The sequence below is a fragment of the Peromyscus leucopus genome, chromosome 1, assembly GCF_004664715.2.
Source record: "Peromyscus leucopus breed LL Stock chromosome 1, UCI_PerLeu_2.1, whole genome shotgun sequence".
Classification (NCBI taxonomy): Eukaryota; Metazoa; Chordata; class Mammalia; order Rodentia; family Cricetidae; genus Peromyscus; species Peromyscus leucopus.
Window position 1 is genome coordinate 125,683,310 of NC_051063.1, and position 26,856 is coordinate 125,710,165.

Consider the following 26,856-nt stretch of genomic DNA (forward strand, 5'->3'; position numbering starts at 1 on the left):
TGGGAATTGAACTTTTATGTATTTTGGGTTGTGAGCCTAGCCTTTAACTGCTGGGCTATCCCTCCAGTCCCAAGAGAATCCATTTGTAAATGCTGCAGCCAGATTATTAAATTCACTGCCAGTCACTGGAAGGTTGGGGGAGGGGTGGAGACACTGACCTGAGGCATGTGCAGCAGAGAGTTAGATTCAAAGAGAAAAAGGAAGCCAGATATTCAAAAAGAAGCAAGCATTTATTTAGGTAAGATTTCCTGGTCTCCAGACATCTCTGATGTCCAAGAAAACTCATAAGAATTCAGATAGTCAGAAGACGTCCCTTCTTCATATACGATAATTAGTTAGAGGTTCTTAGACTTGGCCAAGACTTTTGTAAGTAACTAAAAACTTCGCAGGAATAGTCTGTCCAGAAAGAGAGAGATAGAGAAAAAGACAGTTTTTTAATACAGCGATAGAAGAGCTGAAAGTTGCCATTAGTTTTAAAACTGGCTGTGAGGTGGGCTGTGAAGCTTACATTGTTATTTAAATGGGGGTCGCTGGACCTCCTAGCTAGGTGCAGGACAATTTCAAAGTTTTACAGCTCAAGTAGGCTCTTAGATTCCAGTGAGTCATAGCAAAAAACAAACAAACAAACAAAACAAAACAAAACAAAACAAAAACCTGTCTGTAGAGGATACTGCTGCTAGGGAGAATATAGTGACCTTCATTAGCTCTAGTTTATGCTCTCAGCAGGTCTTTTAGTGTGATAATATTGTGGTATCTCTTTTAAGACCCCAAATGAAATAATGGCAGGTTTCTCATTAGAAAAAAAAAAAGGGGGTTAGAATCTTTGCCACTTATCATAGTCTGCCAGTGAAACCATTCCATAAGGTTGGCAGCTTTTAGGGGTCCCCTAAATCTTTCCTTACATATTTTAGGATGCCTTATGGGATTAAAATAGTCTGATGCTTCCTTATCTAAGTCTGTAAACAGACTGGAGCTGACTGAAATGCCTTAAGCCTCTGTCCTATAACTCCTATCAAAAGCTGTTTCTCTTTAGACACATTCTGACCCATGGTACAAGAAAGATTCTTAGTAGGAACAGGATAATCAGCTACTCACCACTAAGAGGCATGGGGTTCCTCTTGGTCTACAGCACCTGTGGTGAGGGGTATTGGTAGCTGGCACTTTGGAGGTCACCTTTACAACTCCCCAAGGAAACTGCCTGTCGACAGTCTCCTTTGAGTATGCTTGGTTGATTACTCTTCTGAATCTGGATACCCAAGGACAACAGGTCTATAATATTATTAAAGGACCAGCCTTAATATTATTCTTCCCAGGGCCCCAGAGAAGATACTACAAATGGCTAGAATTGTTTTGGGGAAAAGAATCTATGTACACCATGCTCTTTGTCTGTTTACTTTATTCCTCTATGACAAAATTCTCTCTACAGCTTCAGTCCCATCCTCACATTCAGCTCCTCTCTGTGCCTATTTTTCCTGTCCTCATAGTTTTAGTAAGCTCCTATGCTTTTGACCTCATCTTCATCCTCTGTTCCTCCCTCCTGCATCTTTCTTTCCTTGCTCCTTACTCCTGGCTCTGAGAAAACACTGCAAGGGATCTACCTTACCATCTACTGAATCTCTGCCTTTCTCACTTGTCTCTGGCCATGCAGCTCTGTCTACCATCTACAGAAAAACTGCCCTGTCCCTCCTCTCCTTGCCACATGACTCTCTGGCCCTCTGGAATTCCCCTCCAGTCCTTACTGCACCTGGTTATGCAAAAGGCCTTTTGTCCCCAGTCAATTGCTCTGTAATGCCACTAGGCCTGAAGGCAAGGGATGGTCTGAGATTCATTTTCACAAAACAGTGAAGTGTTATATGTACTAACAACATAGCTTAAAATAAAAGAAGTAAAAAAATTCTGCATTTTTATAAAACTTGATAAAAAAAATAGTATTTCAAACTGTACAGTCACCAGAAGTACACAGTCATCAAAAATGCACACCCCTCAGTTGGCATCTCCAGCACCTTCAGCTTTCTGTTCCTGGTCTGTTTTGGCATCTCCATTTTCTGCAGGATTATTCTCATTCTTACCAGCATCAGCCTTCCCTTCTTCCCCTTGGGTACCTTCTCTCCCTTCCTTGCAAGGACCTTTTAGGCTTGGGCTCTGGTTTTGGAGGATCAGGTTTAACAGACAACCTTGCAGATCTTCTCTGTGGCCCATCCTTCACCTTGCCCTTATCTCCTTTAGCATCCCATCCAGCCTTTCTTTTGGGCATGGCTGCAGTGGGGAGCTGTGGTAGGGGACAGAGGTGCTGACTCCAGGATGCAGCAGTGGATGGACTGGCCTATCTGGGGGTCATTCTTGTTGCTTCTTCACACTGCTTGGGCTCTAGGGGGGAATACTCTATTTTCAGTATGAAAGACCCTAACCCTTCAGGCTTACGACTCCCAAGCCCCAGGAGAATGAGGAACTAAAAAGCTAGTTCCAAGGGCAAACTGACTCAGCCATTACTCAACCACCCTTACCACAATGTATGGAGATTTCTGTTAAGATACGTTGCTCAACTGTGACTGGGATAATTGCAAGTGTTCCAGGAAAGACCACTGTAACCTTCACTCCCACCCTGATACCCCCCTGAGGTTCTGGGCAAAACTGTGCATGTGGACGTGATTGTACCTACCCTGTGATTAGGCCATAATCTTGTGAAAGTAGCCCCTAGACATGAACCAACCGGAATGAAATTGCATTGGAATTGTAATCATATGGCTTCTGTGGGTTTTCCTTTTCCTTTAAAAGTACCCATGTGGCTACAGTAGGGCACAACTCTTGCTCTTGAGAGGAGAGTAGCCCGACTGTACAGCCACATCAATAAACCTCTTGTTGTTTGCATCAACTGGACTGGAGTCTGGGTTCTTGGGGCACCCACCCGAGAAGGTAGTACCCTGGGTCTGAGGTCTATCAAGTAAAATGTAATTACTTAAAAAAAGAAAGTGGTGTCTATGCTTAAATTTGTTTATGAAATATAACATCTCCTTATGAGAAGCTAAATCTTTAATAGATAGGTTCGATTACTTTTCATAGATTGAATTTATAGAGAACACTTTTTTCTGTAGGTTCTTTTATAGCAGCATATATGCAGCAGCAGTATTTTAAGAATATGTTTTAGCATCAAATGGTGAAACTATATTTATTTAGCAAATTCAGAAGAAAATATATTTAGCAAATATGTTTCACATTAATTAAACAATCCAAAGCACAAAAATGTAGCTGAATATTTGGCATAGTAAGTGTGATTAAAATTTAGTTGTAATTACTATAAGAAGGAATTTGATATATAAGACATTTTATTTTCATGTGTTCCTATTTTACAAAAGCAACCATCTCAAAAATTATGGGACATAAAATGCACATTTTCAGCTGAAAAGTAAACATTTTAAATGGCTGTTTCATAGTACTTTCGTCTTCTTTTGCCAGTCTGTTGCCAGATATTCTATCACACTGAAAATGTGTTGTTGTTTCACCTTGCCTGCCTAAGGTACCTGATTGGTTTAATAAAGAACTGAGTGGCCGATAGCTAGGAAAGAGAGATTAGGCAGGACTTTCCAGGCAGACATAGGAACTCTAAGATAAAGAGAAGTGGATTTACCAGCAAGACACATAGGAAGTCAGATGTACATTGTGGAGGAGAAGTAACAAAGCATATAGAAGAATAAATACTAATATAAATGAGTTAATTTAAGTTATAAGAATTAGTTGGGAACAAGCACAAGCTAAGGCTAAGCTTTCATAATTAATAAGAAGTCTCTGTGTCATTATTTGGCAACTGGCGGTCCAAAAGAAGGTCTATCTATACTAGCCCTCCTTTTGAGAAAACCAAACCTTTCAATTAGGAACTGAGATTAGTGGTAGTTTGATGATTCTGATTAATTTGAAGTTCATGTGAAGTAGCTGAAGACCTGACAGAATTTGATTGTAAATACCATATGGTTGCCATGGATCTGTTAGTTTTTTGTCCTCAAAGATGGTTATGAAGTTTTTCTTTCATTTTTAATAAAAATATATTTGAGACAATGCAGTGACTATGCCTTTCTGCAACTAACTAGGGTTCTTGTTTGAATTATGTTTTACTGACCGTAAAAAAATCTCTTTGTGAATAGCAGAATAGATAGCCAACAGAGCTAAACCACTCAAACTAGCATCAAGGGAAAAACTCATTTTTCACCCCACTCAAACTAGCATCAAGGGAAAAACTCATTTTTCACCCCACTCAAACTAGCATCAAGGGAAAAACTCATTTTTCACCCCATAGATGTGAGCTGATTTGTTTCTATTTTTCAGAATGCTCTAGCAGTTGGAGGCTACGAATCTGGGCACTACAAAAAAGTCAGGGCTTTGCCAACATATCCCAGGTTGATTTATTATAAGGAGGCTTAGCTCAGTACTTATTTCTTCCAGTTCTCTAAATTAAGGTCTCTGGGATAGAAAAGCAGGGCCAAGAAACCTTTCTGTGAGTCTGCTTCTCGTAGAGATACACATTGAACATTTTCCATTCCACATTCAAATGTAGTCTAGAAAACTCATCTAATAACCTCCACACTTGCCAAAGTCAATAAACATTTCTCTTGACTTCTTATAGCAAAGCTACTGTGAGCCCTACATTCTACATTGCACAGCTCTGCTCACTGTTCTCAAGTTCGAAATGTGTCCCGCTCTCCATTTTTATTAGTTCTGTTTGTTGTTTAGAACATTATTAATTCCCATCTACTCCACACAATCTTTCTTGACTACTCCTGAAATGATCTCTTACCATTCTTTGGGGCACTCCCTCTCAGTGATGATATTGTAAAGTACACAACTCCTTGACTCTGCAGGTTTGCATTGGCTGTTCTATGTGTATACAAAAGCTGGACTCTCCAAGTGAGCTTGTCAATGCCTATGAATAAAATCATGAGTTACATAGGGCATTGCTCCTCCTTTCCTTAGTTTGAGAACCTCTTCCTTGCCTGGGCATCTGCAGACATCAAGTTCCAATCACAGACTGAAATAAAGGCTGGAAAACATGACCCACAGAATTGTATATGTGACTGTGACTTTTTCTAAGCATATGGTAAGACTGTCATTTCAACCAGTGGGTAGGGAGGAAAGACTAGGGGTGGTTCACAGATAATAAAATTACTTTGGGAGATATTATAGCAACTTGGCATATGCAGATCTTTAGAAGTAATATGCTAATTAATATTATATTTAATAGTTCAAAATAGCATTCACACTCTTCTTTAGTTTTAAATTAGCACACAGAAAAACCTGTTTCTTTATGGCATTTTCATTTGTGAACAGTTATGGTTGATTTCTCACACACTCCCCCATCTCCCTCTTTACCCACACCTACCTGTAACCTTCTGTCCCCCAGTACTCGTCTTTGCCTTTTTGTAGTGCATATGTTATATTACACTGCCCACTCACTTTTCTTTAAGCCTCTTTTTCTGTCATTAACCCTTTTCTAATTTCTGACATATCTAAGTAAAAACAATCCACTAGTATTCACTTTATATATAGCTTTTAAGACCAGTTATGTGTTCTCTTTACTCTGTTCAAGAAAAATCCTCAATATGTAGTCTCACCTCAGTCAGATTGTTACAAATACCCACTTTTGGCCTCCAGCTATACAAAATGAAACACAAGTTCTCCACTAGCTGTAAACCCTAGAAAGAAGAGAGTATAGACTCCTCACTCCTTGTCTGGGAGGACCACTATCTGTCCCTCCCCTTGTAGAGTCACTTCCTGTTTTCTGAGTTCTTGAAACTGCTTGTACTTTCTTTCAACAGAGAACTCCTTGCCATATTTCTGCTTTGCTTTTATCCACTCTCCTTCTCATTAAACTTTCAAATCTTCAAGGATACAGATTAATAAGTCATGGTAGACTCATTTAGTATATATTTGACTATAATTATTGTTATAAATAGCACTTAATCCATCTGCAAAGACTTTTATGACATCCTTACAAAAGAGTTGTCTATGTGATTTATCAATTCTGTTAGTGAGTAATTAAAGACCAGATACTCTAAGATTAGGTGACAACTGAGATGCAAGACTTACCTCAACTTTAAGAGAAAATAATCAACTGTTTTCCACTTACTTAGTAGACTAGATCAACAGAAGATCCTAGGAATGTGAGATAGAGATACATCTAACATTACCAGTCTTCATCACTGGCACAAGGCAGACTGTAGAATCTTCTAGAGTTGTTCTCCCTGCTGACAGTGGATTGATTTCACAGTCTCCCTCTGTAATTTGCTTCAAGAAGCTACTACTAAACATTTGACATTGCCCTGTGAACTGAAGCCCACTTGTCAGCAATGAGAGATTCTTATTGCAGATATAAAAAGAACACAGGAGGACAGGGAGAAAATGACCTCTTTCCAGTATTAACTAACCCAGTCTCAGAATAATCACTTTGACATTTCATCCTTCTTCCTATGAGTTTTCAGTCAAGGTTATAATAATGAAGAGTCCCACAAATCCATGTGAGCACAAATTCAAACTCTTAATAAATAAAGCAGATGAATTTTTAAGCAGAGGCTTTGCAGTCAATTTATTAAAGCAAAGGTGACTGGATGTGGTGAGGCATTCACTACTTTATTGAGAGGAATTGTCAAGCCCAGACACTCATTATGTTTTCCTTTTGCAATCTGATGAAGTTTAGATATGTTCTACATACTGCTAAGTATCGCTATGCATTCAACATCATTTGAATGCTAAATGAATGTTTTTATATATTGCATGACGATAACTGTCCTTTTCACCAAGAATGTGGAAATGATTTTCAGAATTCAGGCAGTGAGGTGGATGCAGCCTGGATCGAGGCTGAGAGCAGCTGCTGTCTATGCTATACTATGCTGTGCAGTGAGTTTCTGGCCTTGTGCCCAGGTCTCTTTCTTCTCCTCTTCCATATACCATTGAGAAAAAAAAAATCATTAACATGAATTAGTTAATGCAATAGACTTTTTGTAAAGTTTAATGTAAAAAATGTGTACATCTGAGTTTTTTTTTTTCTAGAAGTGGAAGGCAATATTTAAAGAATTCTAATACATTAAATAGTTCAGGATAGTGCCTGGTTACTGCCAGTGTTCAAAGAGCTTAAAGTGGAGAAATAAAGACTTAAATGCACGTGGAGGGTTTAGAGATTGGTTCTTGGTACATTATCTCAAACATGTGGTTCTTGCCATTTAAAAAAAATATGATGGTGTGCAATTTTTCAGCCCTATTTACAAAGATATTTGCATATCACAGATATGGTTAAAAAATAATGACCCAAATCACCCATATTTACTGACTTTATATGGGTATTGTAGACAGTGTGGCTTTGTGCATCTTCACAGCATCCTCACTGCTATGATTCTGATATTTATCAGGAGGATTCTAGGAAAATATATTCTTGATGTTCTACTCTTTGTCCTATGTGGGAACACTGTAGGAGAAAATGCGGTATGACCAGGAAGTCAGTGTACCTGATACACTGTGCTTGTAAATAAAATGCATGGCACACCATGGTCCTGAATATTCCCAGGAGTCAGAATATTGAATTTTGAAGGAGTGTGAGTAGAAGGCTTGATGAACAGTCTTCACTCTCCACATTTCTTTTTATGTACTTCCTCCAAATAGAGACCCTGATGATGTGAGTGCTCACTGCCCAATCCTAGTTAGTGTGCTAGCCAATCACAGTCAATAGGCTTCCACTAAATAAGTGGTTGTTCATGTACACCAAAGCAGAAGCTGTTCCCTGAAACTGTCTATAGATTGGTTCATCTCTGTGTCCTGTATGAATGAATCCACAGGCATTGCAGTCTTGTCAGAGGATACCCTGGTAATGACAGCTGAACATTTTCTTTATTTTTTTCCAAAAATAAGGAGTTATGTATTTAAGTTGCAGTTTCCTAAAATGAAGATAGTGTAATTTTAGATGTTCACCTCCATGACATCAATATTTCAAAGTTATTGTCTCCATGAAATAATTCATTTCCCTCATCTGTTCACTCATAAATTAGTTCCACTAACACTCAAAGCTTATTTGGTTCCAGGGCAGAACATCCATTGCCTCTCTTAACAAAAAAAAAAAAAAATGATATATCTCTTTGAAGTACATAGAAGTAATTCGATGTCTACATTTTTTTTTTTTCTGCTGCCAGGCCTGTTCTCCCCTCCCTGCAAAGATGAGTAGACAAAAGTACAAAACTTTACCGCATTGAAATAGGTTTAGTGTAATACATAAAAAAGAGAAAATGATCTCTTGAAGAACATTTTTATATGTGAACCATATTATTTCATGAAAGATTTTTGAAGCTCAAAATTGAGTCACAGTATCCTCATTAATGACATATTCATCACACAAATCCACAGGGGCTGTGACTACAATAGTGAGAAGTAATAAATAATGACAACAGGTCATCAGTCCTTAGTGAATCTGGAAATCTGGGCTTATCAATCACAGCTAAGTTTAATCTGCATGATGGAAATTAATTATACTTAGTTTTAGACAACATATAAGGCTTAGTAACATGAAAGTTGTGAAAATATTAAAAGATGAATACTACTAGCTGTTTATGCCTTGTGTAGGCAAAGATGAGTATAGTAAATATAATATTTCATTGCTAAAGTATATAACATAATCAAATTATAAAATTTCCAAATTTGTAAGCCTTAACATTTTCAATTTTAGTTTAATTATAAAACCTGACATACTGATTGTTAGATGTTTTTCTCTACACCAAATTCAAAATTCATGGTTATATTTTCAACAGATTTTTACTTGCTTGTTAACACAGGGAAATTTGAATCTATATAATCTATACTAGTCTGTAGATATAATTTAAATATGTATTTTCTTCAATTCCAGCAATCCCTTATCCACAAAAATAACACTAAATACTTTTCAAGGTCTCTATCTCAACCAATCCCATCCCCTCCTCTCTCTTTCTGTCTATAATTGTGCATGTGCATGTATGTGGGTGTTCAAGTTTGGAGAATGTATTGATTTGTAATCACATTTAACTTAAAACATAGCTCTGAGTATTGTAGAACCAGAAAGTGTTTTTCTGACTTACAATATTCCTCATGCTGAAAAGGTTTCAGGAATGACAAATCCATAGCTAGCGTCTTGCTGTACCTACTCATGTTACTCAGCAATGACTTGACCAATGCCAATGATAAGAGACCATGTCTCCTGCTCATGTTTGCCTTTGTTGAAATCAGAATCTCTGGGCTGCAATGCACACAATAGGGCTTCATTTAGAGAGTGTCCTTGTGAGTAAACTCTGTGTAGTGTTGTCTGATATTGATGGTCTTCATATATTCAGTATTCCTAAGGAAAATGTAAGTGAAATACCAAACTTCCACAGAAAATATTAATATTTATCACCATCTGCCCCTATAAATCATTAATTACCAGTATATCAGTTTATTGTTTCATGAGCAATATACATTGAATTAGTACCTCAAACACCTCTGCGATTTTCAGTTCAGTACTTGTGATGAGCATGCCATCCTTTTCTGGGCATCCTTGGCAGTTGGTGTTGAGGGTATTTCAGAGACCTACAGTGTAGGTACATGAAGGATCTTAATCTCTATTCAGTTAGACAGCACTGGACTAAGACGACCTCTGCTGGAACGACCTTTGTGATCCTATGGTTGCCACAGGTGCTCTTCTCTGTCCTTTCCACTTGGGAAAAAAAACAGAGCATTTAGACGTGCTGACAAGTGGCCATACATACACGTTAGGATGTAGATGGAAGTATTCCTGTGTCTTGCAGCCATTAGGAAACAGACAGAGGCTTATATAAATTACAAGCTGTTTGGTCTATGGCCCAGGTTTATTACTAACTGGCTCTTTCATCTTAAATCAACCCATTTCTCTTAATCTATGTATCACTGCAATTCTTATGGCTTTACCTGAGTTCTATTACATCTTGCTTCTCAGTTTGCAGCTGTCAGTGTCTTCTCTGACCCGGTCTTTCTTCTCCCTGTATCTCTCTTGGATTTCCCACCTGTCTGTCTCCTGTCTTGCCATAGCTCAAAGCAGTTTTTTCATGAGCCAATGGTATCAGCATATATTTACACCATACAGAAAGACCATCTCACAGCATTAAGAAGTAAAAGTGCATTATTGCATTTTAACAAGCTACTGTTTTCTGCAAGAGTGACTTCTAGAATTTACACCTTAATGTACAGATCATTTTCAAAGTTTGTATTTATTGTTTATCTGAATGTGATATTTTCTTGTTTCTGAAATAATAGTTTTTAAAAGAACTTGCCCTTATTTACAACTAAACAAACACAAGAGATAGCTTTAAATGGCACATCACCATTGGTATGACGAAGCTAAATATAAAATATTAAGGCAAATACTTAAAAAATAGCATAGTAACACAGAAATTCTGTTGTGTTTTGTTTTGTGAAGAGCAAATGGAGTAAGCTATAGAACTGTCCCTCTACTGTCCCTCTTTTATAACTACAAAGTGGCTTTAGAACTTTATTGGCAACTGGGAGCTCAATCTCAAGTCCTGAACATAGAGGATGGAGAATTGCATTTAGAGAGGGTGCCTGGTTAGGAAGAAGCAGGATAGAAACATTTCAGATAGTAGTGAACAAAGCAGAGACACAAACAGAGGAGATGCACTCACCCATAAACTGAGCTGCTTGAGCAGGAATAAACATGGTGTTAGGGGAGGAGAAAGCCTTCTCAGCTCACAAACATCTTCAGCACAGCAGCCTGCTCTCAGCCCTGCCCCGCAAGGCCACTAGGTTCCTGGTCTTCCAAAGCTGCTCAAGTTCAGCTTATAGCTCAGTCAGACAGAAAAGGATGAGTCTCTGAAAAGGCACCAGTCTGCTCAGCTGTCCTCTGCAGGTCACCAAGAACTGATGACACATCTGAAGCCCAAGCAAATTTTTGTATCCGAAGTCCCACTTTTGTGGAACTGATCACTAATGAGAGCGATGTAAAATTCATTCTCCTCTGTGGTACCCTTGGAGCCATAGTGAAACAAAATGGAGTGGAATGGGGGAACGTCTACATGGTTTTTATAAGTAAGCCGTGCATTAACTTTGTAGGTTCGTCTTTTTAACTGGAAAGGCAATATTGGCCAACTTAATCAAATACATTGATTCTCTATTTTGTCAATAGCAAATCACATGAATTAATTTGCATTAACTCAGGAATCAAATATTTCCTGAAAGGTTAGCTACTCTGGGACCAGAAATTTCATTGTTTTAAAGTTATCATGTTTAAGGTTGTCATTTATTATTTTGTCTTTAATAGTTTTCTTCTTGAAATAATCAGGTTTTTTTTAATTGAAATGTTTGACATCCCAAAGTAAAAAAACAATACTGCTGAAATATAACCTAGAGTTATTGTTACATGTATACATACACTAGCAGCTTTCTAGCAGGCACAAAATTGACCTGCCTTAAACAATTTATCATCTCATTAATTAAATTGGAAACTTGTACAATATCAGAAAATACATAAAATCATAATCTAAAACACAAACATATTTGTAAACAGGGCATATTGACACAGATTTGCAAATGAGCACAAAGCTGCCTTTAATTGGACAGAGCATAACCTAATGCACAAACACTTGGACTCTTGACTTATTCGCACAAGTAAACTTGTTTGAATTACCTTCAAATATGAAAGTTATTTTGAAAGTCTTGTAAAATAGCCTAACTAAAGATAAAATTGTGCATCCATATGATTACATGATAAGAACCCTCCCCCAAATTCAAGAATTCATAGGGAAGAATGTTCAGCAAAATAATTTGCTTCTTGAAGCCTTTAAAAAGAATGACAAAAAAAAAACAATGCCAGAAATTACATCTTATTTTGCCAATCTCCATGTGTAAAATGAGTGTACTGATTCATTAATGTTGAAGAAATAAAAATGGAAGAGTAGCTTAGACTCTGCAAGAAGGAAAAGGAGAAGCAAACGGAAGAATTTTAACCAGAAACAGAACAGGTGTGTGCAAATGTCCTCTGTTCAGTGGGACACTATTAGCACAAAGCTTTTTTTATGGATCCAGAACAATAGCACTGTTCATGTTAAGATTTAAGAGAGAGACGGGTGACATTGTGAGAAGTTTGTAATAACTGCCAATAGAAATCATTTAAACCACACAAAGTCCTGCCCTAAATGACTCACACACTCATTTGTTGTCTCATCTCTCATGCAGTTGAGAAATATATGAAGAAAACTTTATGAAAGTCTTTGAAATTAGAATATGACTCACTACTTTGGCTTTTAAATTCCGACATATTCTGAATCAGGCCTGCCTCTTCTCTGCATTAGAAATATCCTTCATAATTCACACAAATGTAAGGCAAGGGAGCACAGAAATGTTGTATGGGAGGTTGTCGATGCTCACTTTACTCTTACATGGAAAGATTATATTTTTCCCTATTATAGTCAACTGTGCCATTCTTCTGTAACAGTAAAGGCTGTGCCTTTGGGGTTTGGGTAACTACCCTGCAAACTTTCTACATCAGGTAAATCAGCTATCATGTTCCCCAGAATATACTGCTGCCATTGACATTCATAGGAGTAAATTGAAAAAGTTTAGTTACATGGATGATATCTGTCTTCCTCAAACAATGATATTTGGAGGTATTGGAAGGTTTAAATTCATACCATTTGATTAATACAAAGCAATAGTCTGAAATGGAAGCAATGAATTTCCAGATGAACAGGAGAAATCTGCATTTTTTCATTCTGTTTAAGTCACAGAATATTTTTGAAAAAATATTTGCTTCTCAGTGAAGTGCAAACACTTCATGCCTCATGCCATTAGTGTGGGAAAGGGGAATTTGCCAGATGAATTTGTAGTCAGCCTCATTTCCTAGCACACAAAATAAATGTCTTGTAAACTTAGAAAAGCTTGCTGGAATATAACAAGCTGTCATTATAAACACAATAGTCAAGATGCTTGAAAGTAGGGTCTTTAATTTTGATAGTTTGAAACTGTCACTTTTGTCAAGTAAAATGGAATTCAATGACTCTGACCTCTAGCGAAGTTACTTATCTACATCTTGATCTGCAGTAGGAGACTGTGAAACCCTTCCTCCAACAAGGACACGCCTCCTAATAGTGCCACTCTCAGTGGGCCTATGGAGGCCATTTTTTTTTTTTTTTTTTTTGTGAAATTGCAACAGCCATACTAAAAGATAGTGAGGAACCTGCCTGACTGCATTTTGAAGGCAGAACACATTATGTTGTACTGTTAAATATAAGTTTCCACTTACTGAAAGAGCTGCGTTTCTCTTTTTAAGTCTGTTTCCTGGACCCTGACCTGCTCCAAACCTTGACCTTGACTTGTTTTCAAGAACACCGAAACCCTCCCTAAGCAACCTAACCCTCCCTAATCAGTAACCACCTACATGTCACTGCCTGTTTTTGTTTGTTTGTTTGCTTTATTTGAGATTTTTTTTCTGTACTTTATTACTACTCCATTGTCTTCTGCATATAAACTTGCTCTGCAACTACTCATGATTTTACTCCTTAAAATGATCCTAAAGCAGGTATTCCTGACTGCTGGCTCAATTTAGAAGGCAGTTGCTGGACAGCTCTTGTGTGCACCCCAAGAAAAATCAATTGTTTCAAATTTGGCTGAAAAATTGTGGTAGTAGTCTTATTTTTGCCCGTTGGGATTAACAATCATCATCAACTAACTGTGTTGCTTAAAACAATAGAAATGAATACTGTCACACTTCTGGAAACTAAGTCTAAAATGCAGTAACTCAAGGGAACAAGCTTCAGGCTCCAGGCAATCTTTGCTTTAGAGTCTTTTGTAATTTAAATATACTGGGGATTTTACAACTCTTCAGTTTTTAGTTCCTAATTTTCTTTCAGGTTCTTCTTTTATTAATAATTCTTTCTTCTATTTAAGCATTTTAGCTCACATTCTACTGGAATCTTCAGCTTGCTACTATTATGCTTAGATCATGGGGACATCCAAAAGACCACCAGGAAGACCAAATCCCATATGTAAAGGCAAAGAGCCTTTACTTCAAACTCAAGCTTGGGCTCTCCATTTGTTCAACACAGCAGCGATAGCAGAGAGCCCTGAGCCTAGGTGGGGTAGAGTTTTTATCATAGTAGTGGTTGGGTTGAGGGGATTTCCAGGGTTCAGGACCCTGATTAGCTGACATTTGTTTAAGGTTATTTTGGTGAAAGGGAAATAGGTATGTTCTAAATTCAGGGACATCTAGGGATCTTATCTAATTTTATCTAATGGTTGGAATGTTTGGAATGACAGGTACTTCCTCTTAGATGCTGGCACATTCCTGGGTGGTGCCAGGGTGGTGTCAGCTTATGGATTTTCCTGAATCCAGGTTTTGCCTGCCAGTCAGCTGGTCATGGCAGCTGTGTGGTCAAGCTGTTTTGGCCCCACCACATTCCCCCCCTCACAAGTACCAATGACAAGACTGAATCATGAATCTTATCTGTCCAGATGTTCAAAGGAATTGAGACCTAAGAACTATTAGCTACCAGAATTTTCTAGGACTATGACATTTGCATCTATTGCCATTCTTAAGATCCTGCAGTTCTGATCTTTGAGTATAACCAGATTATAATCCTGAATGATTTATGCAGAAGTAATTTCTTAAGACCATGTAATACCTCCTTAGTTCTGTATAAAAATGTCAATTATCTTATCTTATTGCAAAATCATTTCAGTTAATAAATTCATCAATTGACAGTTCTGGACCTATTATCCTGGTATGTCAAAGGACATTATAGTAAGCCATTTTGTCTTCAATGCCAGGGAGTTTCCTTTTGATTCATTATTTCAACCTATTATGGGCAGGGCACACAGGATGACATATTCTCTTCTGTAACTGCCTTGAGCTGACACTGGGGTGTTGTTGCCCAATAAGACTGAAAGCTAGTCAAAGGCTGGTCATTTGCTAGAAGCATGTGTGCCCCGCCTGCAGGGCTTCAACGGGTTCTCGACCACCCTAAGGAGGGAATGTAGGGACAGGAGATACAGAGGAAAACACACCAAGTCTAGATTCTGATCAAGGTGCCACTTTATTTCCTTTCAGAAAGGTTTATATAGTTTCTGCAGGGTGGGGGAGCAAGAAGCTGTCATCTGCATAAAGTGGGGCAAACTAACAGGATGTTTGTATATGATGTTTACAGGGTGAGAGGGTCAAGGGTTCTGACTCAATGTCCTGTTGCTAGGCTACCTGACTGTAAGCTGATCTAGTTCCCTGTCTGATCAGGGGTCTGTATTTTTCCACTAACTAGAGTTTCTGTCCTTGTCCCTGACACATGTGGTTATCTTACTCAGCTGTAGAGAAAGGGAACAATCACATTGTCTGGGCTAGTCCATGTCAGCTTTCAGAAAGTCCAGAGGTTGTAGTCAGCAAATGATGCTTGATATGTCTATCAGCCAAGTAAAAACTGATTGAGACAACTTTAAACTGGGAACAGAATTTAAAATTTATGAAATTATTTGGAACTTCTAGGCCTATAGCGTTAGTAATTGGGAAGGGCAGAAGTCCCAAGACCAGGAGAGAGAAAAATACCATCCCCAGGAATAGACAGGAGTTTAAGCTATACTTATCTGGAGTCCTATTGACCTCTGTGAAGTGGATCCAAGTTTTATGACTTTTTGATCCTCTGAAACCTATATGAAATTTTAAGTCCTAGCAAAAAATTATAGATTTGGTTTAAAAGCATGTACATTTTCCTTCTGTCCAGACAGCCAGGTATAGATTGGACAGAGATGTCTTTGGCTTGATGAAAAACACCTTAAGTTTATATTTGGAAGTCCCATGCTAAGAGGAAGTAGCCAGATTTGAACTGGCACCCATATACCCAGAAAAGTCAGGATGTTTAGTTGGAGTCTCCAGCTCACCCATGCAAAAGTTTCATTCCTCTCTCCAAACCCTGCCCTCTCAGAGAATCTCTACCAAAAGGAAAGCTCAAAAAAGACCAAAAACCTCAGTCCTGTATTCTTTGTGACTATGGTAGCTCTTCCCTAAAGTCTCAGGTATCATGTACCATATTTGGATCCAAACCCAGCTCATGGCAGACACATCATTACCCTTCGACTACAGGGTACACAAGTACCCCTCTTTAGTTTGGCTATGTGATTTTCTTCTGCTCCTTCTCCTGCCTTAGTCTCCGGGGACTGGAAGACTCACGCAGGAGATGCTTTGCCCAATTTAAACCTGGTCTTTTACTTTTTAAATTCGGCTTGACTGGCTTACTGCATGGGTGGAGAAATCTATTATGGGGTACAAAAAGCCTGTTAACCGCTATAAGCAGTAAAGTGAAGCCAGGGAAGTTTCTTCTTTGCTTGCAGACTCCTCAGTAAAATACATAAGCCCATTGCTTACAAGTTCTATTGTTTTGCCACATACTAGCAGCTGATTTTTCTGCAATATTTATTTATTTATTCTTTTTTTAAAGGATGCCTAGTCTTCCAGTCTTCAATATCATGCAACTAATCTCCAAGAGCCTATAAAAAGCACCTTCAATGTTAATATTTTTAGCAATCAATCTTTTCAAGGCAATGTATTTTTTCCTGCTTCTATCCCAATTTTTCACTTGTTTTTTTTACCTAACTCCTAAGCCATATTTGAAAGCTATTGGTTATATTATTACCTTAGTACTGGTACTAAAATCTCTATTTGTTTCCACATCTCATATGATGAAGTATATCACAAAATAAGTGATTTAAAGGAAACAATATCATCAAATTCATAGAAACTAAAAGTATGAAGCAGCCATTATTCAGCAGGAAAGGTTTGCTTTATATACTGCTCTACTGGTTTTTATTCCTATCCTTTGCTGGTTCCAACTATTTCTGATCCTCTGTTACACTGACAACATTTAATTCTCTGCTTCCATCTCCATGCAACATTCTTATTTAGGGATCATCCTAATCTTAGTGATCGCTTAAGAAATTACATTTGAAACTATCCCACCTCGAAATGAGGTTATATTCTCAGATATCAAGAAGATATTGCTGAGTAGCCTATATCAATCAAGGACACCTCCTGTCAGCCAAAATAACCGTGAAAATTAGGATACCAAAATCCAAAATGAAATCCTCCAGAGTGTGGAGCAAAATTGAATAGTTAGAGAAAATGTAGAAGGCCATCAGACCATAATAATCACAGAGCCAGAACCATAAGGAGTCCAAGAGGAGGATGCCAGGGAAGTGTTAGGAGATGGGCACCTGAGAAGCATGACTAATGAATGATTCCTACATAGAGAACCTAAAGTGATGCATTGAAGGCTATTGCTTCATTAGCATTCAGCAAATTCTCTGTAGGGGTTAAATATCAAATGGAATGCAGGGGAATATTATTTTCATTTAACTTTGGCATCTCAATCCATAGGCATTTTATGGTGAGATTTTTATGAGATTTTCCTTATGGATATTTTTTCTGTATTAAAATACCACATTTAAAATGTATTTGTGTATTTTGAACATTTATACTTATTAAATAGAATGACTTAATGCAGATGTTTTTATGCTAAGTGTAAGTCTAAACAAAATAAATGAGGGGGTGGTGGGCCCACAATATGTAGTGAACTACGTGCAGTTTTCAATTCTTACACTGGCTTCATAGGACACTTGAAAATCATTTTGAGACTCTCAGTTAATACAAAAAATTAACAACTGATGGTTTCATGGACTTTGTAGACAGTAGAATAATCTCTCTAAAAGCAAAATTTATTTATTTTGATTTTTGCCTATATTTGCTTATAATTGTGGAACCTCATCATCAACTGTAGGATATCTTTAATCTGTCTTTGTATTGTTGCTTTCAGTGAAGTCCTGTAAAAACTATTCTGAGCAAGACAATACATGTGGATTTGCTTCCCTGCTGCCAGCAGTGATGATTTGATGACTAGTGTTATTATTAATTTTTTTGGAGAGGGGATTTTTTTTGTTTTAATAAAGCTAAATGATCATTATCAACTCACAGCCCTTGTCTCCTCAGTATTAGTTCTCAGATGAAGATCTTATTGCTATCATTCAGTCCAGTAGAGTAGTAACTTAACTAGCTGCTCCATCATGTCTGTGCACAGATTAGACATCCACTTAGGTGTTTTTCTTAGTTTTATCTTCTACTTAGTTGTCGAATAAAAGAGGCCCTGTGTGGTATCACTGGGCATGTGTTTCATTACATTTCTGCTTCATTTTCTCCCATGCTTGTGCCAGATTGAAGTTCTTTTTCTTTATTATTTATTTTTATCTTTTGGTGCCCATGTTGTTCAGGAAAATCATTTTTTTCTTTATAACCAGCCATAGTTTAAATATCTGATTATCCGAATGACTCCCTGCAATTCTTACCCAAACTTTATAGAAGGAAACCTGCTGGGGGGATTTGAATATTTCTTGAAAGAACACTTGGTTCGGTATTTTTCTCCACCTGCTGTGGATATAATGTTTTAAGATTTGTTTCCATGAGATTAATAGATTTTATGAATAAATCTTACTTTTCTACTTTACTCAGCTCTTAGGACCTGAACATCCTGTGAACTTTCCATGCACTGTTTTAATATACAAACTGTTAACTGTTGAGGTGTCTCAGAACAGTTGAGTTACATTGAAGGAGGTGCTAATCAAAGCCATGAAACAGCCTCAGGGGTTTTCTTGCCAGGAAAGAGCTCTTACTGCACCTTCATCTTAAACTACGTGGATTTTTCTGAATAACTGTCTCCTAAGGGAAATATTCAATGTTTTCCTAGATAAAATTTCAACATTTTTTCTTTCTAAAGAGTGAATTTCAGTATATAAAAGTCTTACTTTTAAAAAGATATCTTTTTTCATATAAAATAATTCCTTGCAATGTGCACTGTCAATTTTAACTATTGTATTTTGACTCTTAAGTGTCCCTCAAAACATCCATGTCCTAAAAGTTTGTTCCCCAGGGTAGATGTTATCAGGATATGTGCCTGGAGAAGGTCTAAGGTCCATGTTCATGAGGAGGATTGTGGGGCTCATGTCCAGGTGCTAGTTCTTCAGGGGGTGAAGCTTTACTGAAGGCTGTGGCACCTTTAGTTAGTAGGGTCTGACTATTGGAGCAGGTCCCTAGTGCCAGGCATTTGACTGTTATAGCCTGACCCCCATTTTTAGTCCCCCTCTTCTTTCATTTTGTGAACACCTGTGCTCCATAATAAAAATATCAAGAACTGAGACAAATACCATGATGCACTAAAACATCAGAACCCAAAAGCTTTCTTTTTCATCTTTGCTCCCCAAGTCAAGAAATAGGGCATGTAAGGTATGGAAAGTTTGTTCCGTCATCTATGTCCTGCCATAGTCCTTAAGCTACAAAGAAACAGATCATGGATAGGAAACTTGAAACAGTGAGGCAAAGTTAACCTTTAGTTTTTAAAATTAATTAACTCCAGTATTTTGGAATAGTGACAGAAAGTTCCTAGCAGTATCATGCAAAACTCATTAGAAATGCAAATTCTAAGACCAAGCCCAGACTTACTAGAACATATTCTGGGCAGGTTCCATAATCTGTATTTGGCCAAGCTGTGCTGTTTATGGCAGTGGGATGTCCAAGTTTCCTGATCAAAGAAGCAAATATAACTGAGGTTCTTAGTACTAAATTTATGTATCTATCCCAATGGTTTCACAAAAATTGCTCATGGCAAGTGACTGACTCCAGTAAATGTATTAGATGAAGCAAAATGCCCTACTATTTTAACAATCAATGGTGACTATTAGTGGTAGCAAGAATTTCTTGGAACTGTGCCATAGTCTGAGACACCCTCAGCTGAACAATCCTTCCCTTCTCTTTTTCTCACTGGTGTTATATTATGTGTTGACCTTAGTAACATGACAGTCATTGCAGAATTCCTCCTCTTTATCCCTGCAAAATATTTCCTCCTAAGTTATCCTTGTTTGGCTAATCCTATCTACTATCAATCTATGTGAAGCCCTGACTATCCCAACTGGCACTAAAAAAGCCAAGAACTGAACAAGTTTGGATTTTCCTTTCTGAAGGTCTAAACTAACTATCTGTGTAGGAGTCTGTTGGATGCTCAAGCCCAATAACCCAGTCTTCAGCTTTCTTCACTGTCATCACAGCTATCAATGAGTGATGATCACAGCAAGCCTACTATGAACTAACCAGTTACCTTTTGATATTATCATGTGGTGAAATTATCATGTGGAAGCATGTGACATTAGGGTGAATTTTGTAGAAAATAAAAGTAGTAAATACTCTAAGGAGTAAAGAAAATACATCTCTTGTAGATTTTTATCTGATGAATATTAAACATTTCTTTATGTGGTTATATTAATTCCTGTGATCCTGAATCCCTACCTATTATATTATTCACATTACTGTATTCACACTAAAGAAAATGAGGACCACAATTTTACTACATAATGCATTAATACACATTTGACAACATGCCCATGGATTGCACATGATTACTTAGACTTCATGCTTTTCACACTATCGATTTTAGAATGAATGAAAGATAATTACAGAGAATTAGTGAAAATAGAAAACCATTTTTTAAAAAAATAAACATTCAGTGGTGGAGGATGCAAGGGACTCTCACAATAGCATTTTCGCATTACAAATATGCTGTTTCAGATATTTATTCTGAATGATTTCTTTGCATTTTTCAATTCCATGAACCTCTGCTCTAATTTTTCCATGGCTCAGGTTGGTGTGTTACACAAGAACAGTTTTGAAAAGTAGTAAAACAAAAAACACAAGTTATGATCTTAATATATCTCTATATCTTGTCTTTTTCTGAACATGATCTTGCTCTTCATCTTTGCACTATAATCTCAATTCTATTTCCTCAGAATTTATGAGAAAGACCCTAGTGAAGCCTCCTAGTATTCGGGGATACAGAGCCCAAACTGGCCATCTTCTATAACCAGGCAAGGCTCTTAGCAGTGGGGCTGGTACAGCAACCCAGCCACATAACCTTCACCGTACAATCTGTCCTGCCTGCAAGATGTTCTGACAGAAAGGTGGCACAGAACTTGTGAGAGTTCCAAACCAATAAACTTGAGGCCCACAGATGAGGGAACCAGAGGCCAGACAGCCCAGAAACCCAAACATGACTGGCAAAAAAAAAAAAAAAAAAAAAGTCAATGAAATGATTCCTGATGCTATTCCTCTATACTCATAGATTGGTTCCTAACATAACTGTCATCAAAGAAGTGTCATTCAGCAACTGGTGGAGGCAGATGCAGAAATCCACAGTCAAACACTAGGAAGAGCCAGGGGGATCCTGCAGAAGATTGGTAAGAAGGACCTTAAGAGCCAGATAATATTGCTCACAGAATCAACTAAGCAGGGCTCATAGCAGCTCACAAAGACTGAAGTGATAAACAGGGAGCCTGTATAGGTCTGAGCAAGGTCCTCTGCATATATGTTCTGGGTATATAGCTTGGTGGTATTATGTGGGACTCCTTACATGAGGAGAGAGGGGTGTCTCTCACTCTTTTTCCTGTACTTGATAACCCTTACCTCCTACTAGGTTGTTTCCTCATCCAGCCCTGATATAGGGGTTTATAACTATAACTAGTCTTATTATAACTTGTTATGCTATGTTTGGTGGATATCCCTGGGAGGCCTGATATCACCCCCGCCCTCTCCTCTGCAAAATGGAGGAGTGGATCTGTGAGAGAGAAGGTGGAATGAGGAACAGGGAGGAGTGGAGAGAGAGGAAACAGTATGTAATTAATGTATGAGAGAAAAAAATTTTAAAAGTACAAATGCTAGATTACAGTACTTGCTTTTAAATGAGTTCTACTGACTGATATTCTGATACTAATTTTAAGTAACCCACAGGCATCATCCCATTACCTGCGGGAATAGACTCTGAAAACAATGTGAAGGTTCAACTTCTTACATTTGTCTTTCTGATTCTTGCTTGGGAGTATTTTAAATTGTTGACTGAGTCTGTCAAAAGAGTTTTGGAAATATTGGGATGAGATTAATAAGGAGTGATTTTCACAATTCATTCTATTATGACTTATTTTTAGGTTCTAACTTCCATAAAATACACAAAGATTAAATGTATAGCTAGACACGTTTTTACATGTGTACACATCTCTGAAAGCATCACTCAGCTCAACCAAATAAAATATTTCTTTCACTACTGTGTTTCCCATTATGTCTCATTCCTTCTGTTTAATAATATCCTGTCCAAAATTTAATTACTATTTTCATTTCAAATACTATACTTACTGTTCATAGTTCTGGGTTTCATGTAAATGGAAAAAGACACGCTCTTTTATGCCTAGCTTAATATATGAAATATATATCTCGTAATTTATTTCTGCATAGTTTTCTTACTATTTATACCATGTAATTGCAGTGACCATGGCCACCAATAAAAGTAGGTCACTCCCTACATGTAAATAAACATTGTGTGAGGGGCAATTTATTTAAATTATAATACTTGTAAATTTTTAGTTGTTAAAATGTGTATGAGATTCAGAATCAGCAATAGGATTGCCTAAGGACTTTGAAGATGTGTGGAAACAGAGAAAGGATTTTATATGTAATATGAGCGTGAATTTGTATGAGCAGAGGAGTGAGCACAAGGCATTAAGCTGTTCATCATTCCCAAAATTTGTTTGTGAAGCCAACACTCTATTTGGAAATGATGAGTCTACAAATATAACCCAGTAACAAGGCAACCATGGTAGATTAGGATGGGTCATGACCTCAGTAGAACTGGTGTTCTTGAAAAGAAAGACAAGATACAGATGTATTTTCAGTGGTAACCTCATGAGGTCATCTTGACAGAGTTCTCATGCATCTACCCTTTTGTTTTCTATGGTTTAATTCATCTGAGGTCAACCATGTTCTAAAATTACTAAATGTGAAACTCCAAAAATGTAAACATCTATAAATAATGTATAAATTTGAAGTTGTTGGCCATCTTGAGCCATGTGATGAAATCTCAACCTGCCTTCCTCTACCTTTGTCTGAGTGAAAACTATGCATTGAGAGAAATATTCTTGTTAGCACAAAGACTCCTTTACCTTCCCACTGGTAGGAGTGTCTACCTCAGCTACAGATGATTTTTCTGTATCAGGAGCTGCATCCTAGTCTTCCTCATTCAGCTTAATAATGGGTGCCAAGCAGAAGAGGAGAGATGCTGATGCTGAGGGCTTTCTTTCATTTTAATGACATAGTCCTTCTGCTTCATTATTCTTCTTCATCTCTGACTAGAGTCTTTGCCTCCTTGCTATCACTGTAATGACACATGCTGATAAAAAATCACCTCAGGGGAAGGAAGGCCTTATTTCCCAGGTCACGTTCTTTGTCATTGAGGGAAGTCAGGACACAATCTGGAGACAAGAACCATGGAGGAACACTACCTACTGGCTCCTCCCTGCTCCTTCCCTGGTTCATGTTTGACTAACATTTTTATAGCCTTGGACCACCCAAGGAATATAGCTGGCCACAGAGGGCTGCGCCATCCCATATCAATTAAAAATCAAGGTAATCCCTTCAGGTATGCAACCGGAACAACATGATCTACACGGTTGTGCTTCTCCTCTCAAATGACTCCAGGAAAAGGTAAGTTGACACTTAAAGCTGACTAGAACTATGAGATAAGTTTATAAATGCATCACTAGTATACAAATATAGGATAAAATGCAGTATACAGAAGGGTCAGGTATTTCAGAAAACAAGGTACCCATTTTAAGTAATTTAAAAGTGGGCTGTTCTGTCTTCCTTGCATACTCCACAATGGTATTGCTGATATTCAGGTAACATAAGCAATTTTGTGATGGAGTTCAAGGCACATTCTCTGATTCTTTCTCTTTTAAAAGCCATAATAAACTCCAACTAGCAATACATGAAGGAGGGAAGGTTGGTTCCTATTTCACACATGATGGCTCAGACAAACTTGCTATGAGGTGCCTGATACATTCTCCTTTTGATCCAAGCCTCTGTGTGCTTGACCTTCTTTCCTCTGTCCTCATTGTGGTGGTAATCTAATTGTACTGAATTGATTTTGATTTATTTATATAAGTTGTCGGGGTCAGAGCTATTAAACATAGACAGAGTGTGCGGTGTGGCACACGCCTTAATACATAGATCTCTGTGTGTTCAGATACAGCAGCATTGAGACATATGCCTTAAGACCTAGGGACTGTACATTCAACAGTGACGAGCAGTCATGTGTTTGGTTTACAACCAATGAGAAGGCAGAACAACATACTATAAAAAAAATTAACAGACAGGAAGTAGCTCTCTTTTCAGGAAGCTAGGACACCGCAGGCGGAAGGGTGAGATTTTAGCTCTGAGCTCTGACCTCTCGGCTTTCTCTTTTACATTGTTTCTGTGTTTCTTATTTAATAAGACGGTTAGTTACATCAATACCTTATTCCTGATCAAGAGTAGCTGTATAGTCACTGGTACCCAGGTTTTCAGTTTTGTGTATAGCTCAGCCAACTAAATACTTTCTTAAAATTGTTTGTTCTATTAATCTAAGTTGTTTTCTGTTCATTTGTTTTGTTTTGTTTTGGTTTTGGAGACAGGACCTCACTCTGTAGTCAGGCTTCCCAGGAAATTGCTGTAATCATCTTGCCTCAGGTTCACGAAGATTACAAAGAGGAACCACCACATCCAACTTTCAATGTACTTATTCATTTAATTTCCCTTTTCTGAAAATAGATTATTCTCTCATACAATACATACTGATCATAGTTTCATCTCCCCTCACTCTTCACAGCTCCCCCTTCTCATCTTCCCCAGATCTACTCCCCCTCCATCTTCCTTCAGAAAAGAAAAGGCCTACAAGAGACAACAGCCAACTACCACAAGAAAAAAAATACAATAATATGAGGCAAAATTCCTCACACTGAAGCTGAACAAGGCAATTCAACAGGAGGAAGAGTTCCAAGAGCAGTCAAAAGAGTCAGAGACACATATACCTTCACAGTTAGGAGTCTCGCAACAATGCCAAGCTAACAACTACAACATATATGCAGAGGACCAGGTCCCATTCTGGTCACTCCAGTCTCTGTGAGCCCATATGTGCCCTGCTTAGTTGATTCAATAAGCCATGTTCTCCAGGTGTCCTCCATGTCCTCTGACTCCTACAATCTTTCCTCCCATCTTCTGAGGAATTCCCACAGCTCTGAGAGGCGGGACCCAATGTAGACCTCCAATTTAGACTCTGTCTCTGTGTATTATGTGCTGTGAGTCTTTGCACCCACTACCATTTGCTGCTAAAGGAAGCCACTCTGATGATGACTGGACAAGGCACCATCTATTTCATCTAATTTTAGTGACCTTTATGCAAATGGGATATTCGATAGTTAATATTGAATGAATGGATGGATGGGTGTTGGTGTGGTTAATAATACTATAAGACTGTGGGTATGCATGCGTGTGTGTGTGTGTGTGTGTGTGTGTGTGTGTGTGTGTGTGTGTCCATACACCCAAGTAGGAGGCAGGTTGAATTTTTAAGAAATAGGACACTTTGCACACATTTTTTTTTCTTCATTAAAATTTCACAATACAATTCTAGACCTTGAGTTGTTATTCTGAGCATTTAACAGATGAAGAAATCAGAGATGATTACTGCTTTGCCCAAAGTTACAAAAAAGGCAAGCCTGGACTAGCAATCAGATCAACTTGACTACAATACTGTCTTTCAGTCAGTTTACTATTACAGTATCTATGGAGAGATTTCTTTTTGCTGAGTTTGAAAAGTCAAACCACAGCAGCCTTGTAATCTACAGCAAAATGATGCTTGATGTAAAGTAACTGTAGCTTAGACATAAATAATCCAGTGAGTACTTTAAAGTAGCTCCAAACATTCTCTAAAACAAATATTATAGGAAATATTTAAGAACATGAATAAATGAATACATGGCAATATATCTCCATTTATCAGGGTTCTCTAGAAAAATAGAAATCATAGAATGAATATCTTTCTCTTTATATAAAAGGGATTTATTAGAACAACTTACAGGCTGCTGTTTAGCTCATACAACAATAGCTGGCTGTGAACAGAAAGTCCAAGAATCTAGTAGTTTGTTCAGTCCACCAGGCTGGATATCTCAGCTGGCCTTCAGTATATGTTGGATTCCTGAAGAATAATACCAGTGAAGGAATGGACTTGCTAGTGAAGCCAGAGCAAGCAGGTCAAGACCAAAAATTTCCTTCTTTAGTCCACAAGGCTGGATATCTCAGCTGGCCTTCAGTATATGCTGGATTCCTGAAGAATATTACCAGTGAAGAAATGGACTTGCTAGAGAGGCCAGAGCAAGCAGGTCAAGACCAAAAACTCCCTTCTTCCATGCACTCTTTTAGACTTCCAGCAGAAAGTGTGGCCCAGATTAGAGGTAGATTTTCCCAGATAAAATGATGTGGATTAACTTGTGTCTTTGTGCCTCAAGACACATAGCACTGGATCTCTGACATGGCCTTCCCACTTATCATCAGAGTTGACAGGTGTCTCACCACTCTGCATCTTGCACAAGGGAGTTCTTCCCACACTGTACCACATGTTTATTATCATTGAAACTAAAGCTAAATATTAAAACTAAATTGAAAATTTAAAATACTTGAAATAGAACTAGTCAAATTAAGCAAGACTTACGGAAAATGAGTTTAGTCATTTTCAAATGTTACTTTAATGAGTAAATAAAATAAACTTTATCTGTTCATTACCTGATTTGTATTTTATACAAATTATTATACAGAAAATATAATGAAAATTATACAGAGATTAATATACAGAAAAGTATAATTCATTTCTTTCGGCAAAGAAATGATGATAGATTGTTCTGTAATCAAAGTTTCCTTTTCAGTGGTGTAGCTCTGACATATAACATTTTAGTTTC

General features: G+C 37.7%; 1 pseudogene; it reads right to left on the reverse strand.

The window, feature by feature from the left end:
- Window positions 1-1,983: 1,983 nt before the first annotated feature.
- Window positions 1,984-2,254, reverse strand: LOC114681961 (annotated as a pseudogene).
- Window positions 2,255-26,856: the final 24,602 nt, after the last annotated feature.